General features: G+C 34.7%; 4 non-coding genes across 4 annotated transcripts; all 4 read right to left on the reverse strand.

The window, feature by feature from the left end:
• Nucleotides 1–1,882: 1,882 nt before the first annotated feature.
• Nucleotides 1,883–1,955, reverse strand: Trnar-acg. Its single transcript has one exon. It is a non-coding gene; the product is annotated as a tRNA-Arg (tRNA).
• A 353-nt stretch (nt 1,956–2,308) lies between these two features.
• Nucleotides 2,309–2,381, reverse strand: Trnar-acg. The gene has a single exon. It is a non-coding gene; the product is annotated as a tRNA-Arg (tRNA).
• Nucleotides 2,382–2,833: 452 nt separating this feature from the next.
• Nucleotides 2,834–2,906, reverse strand: Trnar-acg. Its single transcript has one exon. It is a non-coding gene; the product is annotated as a tRNA-Arg (tRNA).
• A 2,864-nt stretch (nt 2,907–5,770) lies between these two features.
• Nucleotides 5,771–5,843, reverse strand: Trnar-acg. Its single transcript has one exon. It is a non-coding gene; the product is annotated as a tRNA-Arg (tRNA).
• Between the last annotated feature and the right edge of the window lie 4,094 nt (nt 5,844–9,937).

The following is a 9,937-nucleotide window of genomic DNA, read 5'->3' on the forward strand; positions in this document are numbered from 1 at the left end:
GACTTTGGATCCATTATTGCTGTAAATTTTGTTATTCTGTGGTTTGTTTCTTCATCTTTACAAATTTTCAATCTGTGAAAAGTATTTAGATAATATTCTAGTCAAAACAAAGTATCAAAACTAACATTATGTTAATGTGGGTCATTTTTATTTACATTGATTAAATTCCTGATTTTCCGCAATTTAACAGGTTATATATGGTAAATTTCCTTAACCCACCAAAAGAACTAAAAAAGCAACCAAAAAATAACGTTTGGTATTTTTCACTTTTGCAGGAACGCCGTGACGTTTTAACCACATGACCAGCAACTTTCGAAAGACAAGTCGTCGACGAAAAAAGCAACCTGATAAAATAGAAATAGAATTACTGGAGTGACTGTTGCTGTGGACGTGTCGTCTGCCAAACGAGATCACAAAATTGATATATCATATGATTAGATTGTATTTTGAACATCTGTCTTAAACTAAATTAGACCCGATAGAATCTTCATTTCATATGGTCTACCAGGATACATCGTTCAAAAGACAATTTAAGTAATATCCAAAGCATATAAGATATCTTTACTTTTATATAACAGGACGAATACTACAAAATGTTTCCAACAACCTAATTTAAATTCATTCTTTAGGACATTTAAGTATCATTTGTGATTTTCCATTCAACCATAACGACAACTGCGTAGGTGTATATAGCATGATTAAGAATGGGTATAGTTGGCATTATCATAAGTAATGTTTGTGTTTCAATACACGTAATAATATTAGTTTTTAAATGGCTTTGTAAGAGAAATATAATACATTGCAAATGGAGAGGTGTTAATGTGTTAACTTATGTATATTGCTGGATCGCTTTGATCAGTTCATTAAAAAAGTTCTAACTTAGCTTTACCTGATAATTATGTATTGAAACAACCTTATTCATTGCATACAAAACTTGAAAAGAGTGCAGATATTACCAATATCAAATATATGAATGATACAAAATCACAGAATATTTTACGTGTCGCGTGACTCATAACTTGGTCTCATTCAGGTGTGAACTGTGAATTATTGAAAAATCTTTACTTCGCTAATGATAAGTGCATAGCTTTAAAGAAAAGGTTATGAACTCCATCAAATATTGTATAAATGAAACAAAAGTGAATTGTACCTCTAATAAGAATAAGTAAATTGATAAGTTTAGGTCGATAAATGTATTGAACTGCATTCTACCACAATACCCTGTGTTATTCAACTCTCAGACCATCAGTTAATCATTACAGCTGTTGATTAACAATCTGTTTATACCACACGTGGTATAAACTCTGTACGCATTTCGATTGGCTGACACGGTGAACTTTGACCCAAGCTGCAATTGTTATTGACGTCATCAATAATCTAATGACGTCACATCATCGGGTCTCGGACGTCACCGGTACACTTTATTTGCATACGCGAAATTATACTTGACCACGTTTCCCTTTGATTCAAGCCTATATTATTGTGGTAGAAACAGGTCACACGACTCGAAATTGTTGGATATGGAATTTATTTCACACTCGTAAGTTATTTTTTAAAAGTTGCAAAAAACACTCGCTAAAGCTCGTGTCTTTTGTAACTTTTAAAAAATAACTTACTCGTGTGAAATAAATTCCATATCCAACAACCACTCGTTGTGTAACCTCTATTTATATACTTGATTCGTCCTCTGGGATTTTCCTAGTGTAAATCTAGGGGGAAAATACAAAAAAAACAACAAAAAAAAACAACAAAAAACAAAACAAAAGCAAAAACACCAGCATCATATACAATATAAAAAGACTAGACATATTTGACGTGAAAAAAAAAAGAGTTTTAAAGTCGTGTCAGTAATACAAAAAGTATCATTTTTTATGAAAATATACGAGCTTGCCAGGATTCGAACCTGGAATCTTCTGATCCGTAGTCAGACGCGTTATCCATTGCGCCACAAGCCCTTGTTGTCCTCTCACGTGTGATGTATCTGAGCTCTGATTTGATCATGTTATTCAAGAGTGTGTTTTCAAAAGCTTACAGAAGTAGCGATTGTTATCAAGTTATGTCATTTAAAAAAAAAAAAAATCACAAATAGATGTTCTCTTTATCACGTTAATCTAATCTGTTTATGTATGAGTATCCATGAGTGTTGATACTGTTTGGCTGTTCATAATTTGTAAGGCAGTCGTCATTGTTCTATTTCCAAAAATAAACATTAATTAACATAAATACGATGCTATGGAAAGAATACCATAAGAATTAATACTTCATTTTGGAATTATTATCATTATCATATATTTCTGTAAAAAAAATACGAGCTTGCCAGGATTCGAACCTGGAATCTTCTGATCCGTAGTCAGACGCGTTATCCATTGCGCCACAAGCCCATACGTTTTATCATGTGTAGTCTGCTCATCTTCGCCAACGCATGTGTCCATACGAAAAACGCATGCACACGCTTGCAGAAGTTACATTACATTGGAATGTAAACTGTATCGTTATTTGGACTCGTGTACCGTATAATTATCAACCATGGACAATACATCCCCGGGACGACTATATTTAATTAATTTTACTTAATAAACTTAACTATTGATATATTTATTATTGAGTTACCGATCAAGATTGCATTCAAAATCGATTTTTATATCGATTACTCTAGGGTTCGAATACTGTTCGGCTGTTTTAGAAATATTATTTTCTAAAGCATAGCCGACTTATGTTAAACAACATCTATAATGTGTTATCGAATAAAAAACAGAGAAGCCATATTAATAAAGATTGCAAGATATATAAGGTAAAATTAATTTATCATAATTAATGATTTATGTAAAATACACGAGCTTGCCAGGATTCGAACCTGGAATCTTCTGATCCGTAGTCAGACGCGTTATCCATTGCGCCACAAGCCCTTGTATCTTCGCACGTGTATTGTGGCCAAAATTCATTACGATCGTGTTCGTATCGGAACGTGTTCGCATGTGTTATTATGACGTTTTCTAAGACCGTGCCAAGAACTGTTCTCTATCATGTACACATGAAAAAATGCAATTGTTAATTATTGGATGTTTATAAAGATAAAATTGAAAATAAGCATAATGTAAATATAAGGAATGAAATTTCTTTTTTCAATATTCATGAGGTCATAATAACATTCGCTTCTGGACATATTCCATGAATCGCGTCAATCGTCTACCGGGACGACTATCAAATTAGTTGGTAAACAAATTTGATTTTTTATTGTGATTACCCAGGGGACATAACATTACCGGAACTTATCTTCCGTCTGTATATGAAGCTATTATCAGTGTCACAGAATCAAACAAATATAGATTTCAAATTATTTATGCAGGATCTAATTATCCCAATCAATAATTCTGTAAAATATACGAGCTTGCCAGGATTCGAACCTGGAATCTACTGATATATACTGAAACGAAAAAGAAACGCAACTTCAAATTGTAGGTTTAATAAAATAATACTTGTGAGCATTATGTTTAAATTTCATATGTAATAGTTAATATTGAATATTGATGTAACATCCTTTAAATGTTTAGAGATTTTTAAGAACAGGTCACTTTGCTAGAAGGTCATGATTGGTAGTACCCTACGTGAATCCAAGTTGAAATGGCAGCAGTTTTGAAACCGTGCCCTAATATCGTGTGTGTCCTCCTCGAACAGTTATCACATCTCTAATTCTTTGTTGCATTGAGTTCATCAGGGCATTGACTTTCCGTATTGGAATGTTATTCCATTCTTGGACGAGTGCATTTGCTAACTGAGGGAGGGTATTTGGGGGGTTACGGCGATTTCGAATTCTTCTGTCTAATTCATCCCACAAATGCTCGATTGGGGACAGGTCGGGGCTATATGGAGGCCAATCTATAGGAACAATGTTCTGTGTCGCAAGAAAGTCTCTACAGACTCTTGCAACGTGTGGTCTCGCGTTATCTTGCTGAAAGGTTAGATGATGCTGCCTAACAAACGGCACAACATGGGGCCTAAGGATCTCATCCCGATAGCGTACGGCCGTTAAATTCCCATTGACTATCACCAAAGGCGTCTTCAAACCATGGGAGATTCCCGCCCAAACCATAACTGATCCACCCCCAAATCGGTCGTGTTCCAAAACACAGGCGTCAGCAAAACGTTCGCCTCGACGCCGGTACACACGTTGACGGCCATCTGCTCGAAATAACGTGAATCGAGATTCATCGGTGAAGAGCATAGACCTCCAACGTCTCATAGGAAAACGTCTGGGCATATGTGCCGTTGCCCATTGCATACGACGTGCTCGACGTTGCGGTGTTAGTGGTAAACCAACGTACTGTCGCCTTGCACGCAAATTAGCCTCACGCAGTCTGTTGATCACTGTTTGGGGATGAATTCGACGGTTATGATTACCAATCGTATTCCTTGCCGTTTCAGCGGCCGTTAATCTCCTGTTACGCAGGTGTGCCAACCTAAGAACCCGGTCTTGACGTCGCGACGTTACGCGTGGACGTCCTGATCTCGGCTGGTCATCGACTCTTCCTGTTGCGTTAAGACGTGAAACTAATCGACTAATAGTCGATTTGTGAACTCTGAATTGTCGAGCGACGTGAAGTTGCGTGTTCCCTGCCAGAAGCATCGCTATAGCACGTCCTCTATCAACCTTTGATAACCGTGGCATAATTGTAAAAGGAATTATTGTTTGCAAAAGTATTGGCGATGATGTGGCTCAATGTTAGTGATGAATTGATACTGGTTTGAATGAAAAAAGAACGCATATGTTTGTACAGGCACGGTTTTTGATGTTTTTACCGCGCCGGAAGTGCATAGGTCTCTAGTCACACTTGGGTGATTTTGAAGATTGGTATGGGTGTTAGGCAGGGTGCATGTTTATTTCCGCGATTTTTATACAGATATGTATATTTAATACAAAATTAATCACAATTTTCCATGTTGCGTTTCTTTTTCGTTTCAGTATATATACACATTTTGGTTTGGTTTGGTTTATTTTGTTTAACGTCCTATTAACAGCTAAGGTCATTTAAGGACGGCCTCCCGTGCGTGCGACATGCATGCGTGTGGTGAGTGCGTACAAATGTATGTGTGTTTTGGGCGGCTACCTCACTGAAGCATACCACCGAAGACACCCAGCAGAACACCCCACCCGGTCAAATTATACTGACAATGGGCGAACCAGTCGTCCCACTCCTTATAAGCTGAGCGCTAAGCAGGAGCAACAACTACCATTTTTAAAGACTCTGGTATGTCTCGACCAGGGGACAGAACCCAAAGCCTTTCTCACAGCGGCGAACGCTCAACTAAAGGCCAAAAGTGAGGCATTGTCACGGGAGACATTAGGAAGAAGAAAGTTGTTCAGAAAGAAGAGAAAAGATAAGATCCCAAATTTTGTCGCCTCCTACGATCATGCAATTGGGGCAGCAGGTACGATTCTTACGCCCTACCTATATACACATATATAAATAGCATAGTAACACTACCGACGAAAGGAAGACAGCTTTATTACATATATGATATATCTATTATTTCTAAACATTTATATAGAGACGAACGGATATCAAATCAATTGATATTAATTAACATTTTTTATTACGATAACCCAGTGGATAATACCATTTAGCTGTTTTTATAAAAAAAAATACGTAACCGGGGCATATCTTCCGCCTGTATCGAAAGCTATTATCACTGTCACAGTATGAACAAAATATACATAGATTTCAAACTATTTACGAGGATTTATTATAATTACTGATTTCTGTAAAACGTACGAGCTTGCCAGGATTCGAACCTGGAATCTTCTGATCCGTAGTCAGACGCGTTATCCATTGCGCCACAAGCCCATGTTCACATAAAATTCTTTTATATAATGCTATAATACCTGGACTGCGTCATGTAGGATAATATGATACACGTACTGTTAACCCTGTACACTAAGTATATGATACCTAAGTGTTGTCGTTCAACGGACTAGCGATAAACATGTACCATGCTCGTACAGATTTACGGTACATTGTTAATAACAGAAGGCTTAATGAGATAGAATCGTGTGTAATTGTTAGAGCCGTATTCAAGTTTTTGTCATTTAGTCGTGATTGTGGATTTCTAATTCTGAATTAAAAACCTAGATATAACGACAGACCTTTTCCAGTCTAGGTGTCGTTGTTTTTACGATAATAACACTGGTATCTATCAGAAGCAGAAAGAACTACCAAACGGGTTTGAATAGCAAAACATATGTACTACAAACTGATATTTAAACCCATTCCATACAAAGCACCTGCATGAACAATGCAAAGGTCAAAAGAACCTTGTGTTTGAGTAAATTACATTCTGGCATTTAAATTTAAAATATCCAAATAATTCATCGTAGCATTACAGCTGAGACCGAAAGACACTACAAAACGTTTATTTTCACGGATAACAGTCGCCCTTCTTTCACATCTATTAAAGTTAGAGGGTATCAAATGTCCTAAGATAAAACAACATCGCAATTAACAATGAAACATTCAGGAACATCAATGAATACCGACATGATAACGAAGCTATAATTCAATATAACAGGCTAAAATATAAACAAAAATACAGATTAGCATGGAGACTCATGAAATAGGACAACGAGAATACGACCAGGCGTTCGGAACGAGTAAGCGTCTTCAGCATCGCCATACAAATTTAGGTCAAATCCTGGTTAAGTCGAAACTTTCCTGGTATGGTGTTAAAGTGGTATTAACCTATCCTGATATGGTGTTTAAGTGGTATTAACTTTTCCTGATATGGTGTTAAAGTGGCAATAACTTTCCTGATATGGTGTTAAAGTGGTATTAACATTTTCTGATATGGTGTTAAAGGGGTATTAACATTTCCTGATAAAGTGGTATTAACCTATCCTGATATGGTGTTAAAGTGGTATTAACCTTTCCTGATATGGTGTTAAAGTGGTATTAACCTTTCCTGATATGGTGTTAAAGTGGTATTAACATTTCCTGATAAAGTGGTATTAACCTATCCTGATATGGTGTTAAAGTGGTATTAACCTTTCCTGATATGGTGTTAAAGTGGTATTAACATTTCCTGATAAAGTGGTATTATTCTATCCTGATATGGTGTTAAAGTGGTATTAACATTTCCTGATAAAGTGGTATTATTCTATCCTGATATGGTGTTAAAGTGGTATTAACCTTTCCTTATAAAGTGGTATTAACCTATCCTGATATGGTGTTAAAGTGGTATTAACCTATCCTGATATGGTGTTAAAGTGGTATTAACCTATCCTGATATGGTATTAAAGTGGTATTAACTTATCCTGATATGGTGTTAAAGTGGTATTAACCTATCCTGATATGGTATTAAAGTGGTATTAACCTATCCTGATATGGTGTTAAAGTGATATTAACTTTTACTTTATAAAATGGTATTAACCTTTCCTGATATGGTATTTAAGTGGTATTAACCTATCCTGATATGGTGTTAAAGTGATATTAACTTTTACTTTATAAAATGGTATTAACCTTTCCTGATATGGTATTTAAGTGGTATTAACCTATCCTGATATGGTGTTAAAGTGATATTAACTTTTACTTTATAAAATGGTATTAACCTTTCCTGATATGGTATTTAAGTGGTATTAACCTATCCTGATATGGTGTTAAAGTGATATTAACTTTTACTTTATAAAATGGTATTAACCTATCCTGGAATGCTGTTAAAGTAGTACTATCCTATCCTGATAAAGTGGTATTAACCTTTCTTGATAAAGTGGTATTATTCTATCCTGATATGGTGTTAAAGTGGTATTAACATTTCCTGATAAAGTGGTATTATTCTATCCTGATATGGTGTTAAAGTGGTATTAACATTTCCTGATAAAGTGGTATTATTCTATCCTGATATGGTGTTAAAGTGGTATTAACCTTTCCTTATAAAGTGGTATTAACCTATCCTGATATGGTGTTAAAGTGGTATTAACCTATCCTGATATGGTGTTAAAGTGGTATTAACCTATCCTGATATGGTGTTAAAGTGGTATTAACCTATCCTGATATGGTGTTAAAGTGGTATTAACCTATCCTGATATGGTGTTAAAGTGGTATTAACTTTTACTTTATAAAATGGTATTAACCTTTCCTGATATGGTATTTAAGTGGTATTAACCTATCCTGATATGGTGTTAAAGTGGTATTAACCTATCCTGATATGGTGTTAAAGTGGTATTAACCTATCCTGATATGGTGTTAAAGTGGTATTAACCTATCCTGATATGGTGTTAAAGTGGTATTAACTTTTACTTTATAAAATGGTATTAACCTTTCCTGATATGGTATTTAAGTGGTATTAACCTATCCTGATATGGTGTTAAAGTGATATTAACTTTTACTTTATAAAATGGTATTAACCTTTCCTGATATGGTATTTAAGTGGTATTAACCTATCCTGATATGGTGTTAAAGTGATATTAACTTTTACTTTATAAAATGGTATTAACCTATCCTGGAATGCTGTTAAAGTAGTACTATCCTATCCTGATAAAGTGGTATTAACCTTTCTTGATAAAGTGGTATTATTCTATCCTGATATGGTGTTAAAGTGGTATTAACATTTCCTGATAAAGTGGTATTATTCTATCCTGGTATGGTGTTAAAGTGGTATTAACATTTCCTGATAAAGTGGTATTATTCTATCCTGATATGGTGTTAAAGTGGTATTAACATTTCCTGATAAAGTGGTATTATTCTATCCTGATATGGTTGTGGTCAATGTAGATAACAAAACTGTGTAGACAAACATATGATAGCCTGCTAGATATTTTACATGCGAAGCTATTTCATAGTAATATCGATCAAAAATAGCTGATCAAGATAGTTCATTACTTAAATATTAACGTTTATGTTGGCATCAACAATATAAACATTTCAGGGAAGATATCCTTCTTTTGAATATTAAGATATGTGTCTGTATCTTGTAATGTAAAAGTAAGAGGACAACTGTCTCTAAGCGAGTATTTTCAGATTCCAACAGAAAGCTGTAGTTCAATAGATAGTACGTGATTAAATGTTATTGGGATTTAAAAAGAAAAAAAAAATATTTGAAGCACAATAAACTACTCTGGAGTTTTTTTTATGTAAATACATGGTTTAAAGGTCATTTTTGAAAAGCCATGCCGTTATGGAGACAAAATTGTTACATCAATTTATTATATAAAAAATGGATATAACTGATCCTGCTTCCATACAGTAACCAAGATTAAAAACCTTTCAATCATAATACACTGTACATGTGTACCACAAACATGTACCTGCAACATATAATCTGTCTTAAAATTAATATTTCACGTGAACTTCGCAAGAATAAATTCTTTGTAAAGGTATCTGTCCAACGTTGTGGATTAAACAAAATTATCAAAACCAGACGTCATCCCGGTGATGGCCTTAACATTGCTTCAGGGTAGAATCATTGTAAACATACGTGGTACATATTACAAGATTATTAGCTAAATTGGCTCTAAGTACAACTGTGAAATATTTTAGATTGTTTTCGTTGTTTTCTTACTATGTTACATTTTACCACTTTCTGCCATTACACCATTCACATCCACAATTCCCAATTTGCATGATTGTTTTTGTTTTTGTTTTTTTGTTTTGTTTTTTCTCGATTTTAAACCACATTGATGACGTTGAGTACTGTGCTGTGGTATGTACATATGTTAAAGGTGTTTCCTTGATAAAACATTACATAGTAATTTCTGTAAAAACAAGATAAACAGGATATTCAATCTGTGGCCAGTTGATAAACAACTCAAAATTTCGGTATCCGGGTTGCTTCAACCAACGAATATTTTATGGCCATTAGGAGGACTAAATATAGCATAATATACACTATATAACAGGAACCTGCATTGAATCATGGTTTCATGGCATAACTTGATATAGGTGATACA

The sequence above is a fragment of the Pecten maximus genome, chromosome 8 (genome assembly GCF_902652985.1).
Source record: "Pecten maximus chromosome 8, xPecMax1.1, whole genome shotgun sequence".
NCBI lineage: Eukaryota > Metazoa > Mollusca > Bivalvia > Pectinida > Pectinidae > Pecten > Pecten maximus.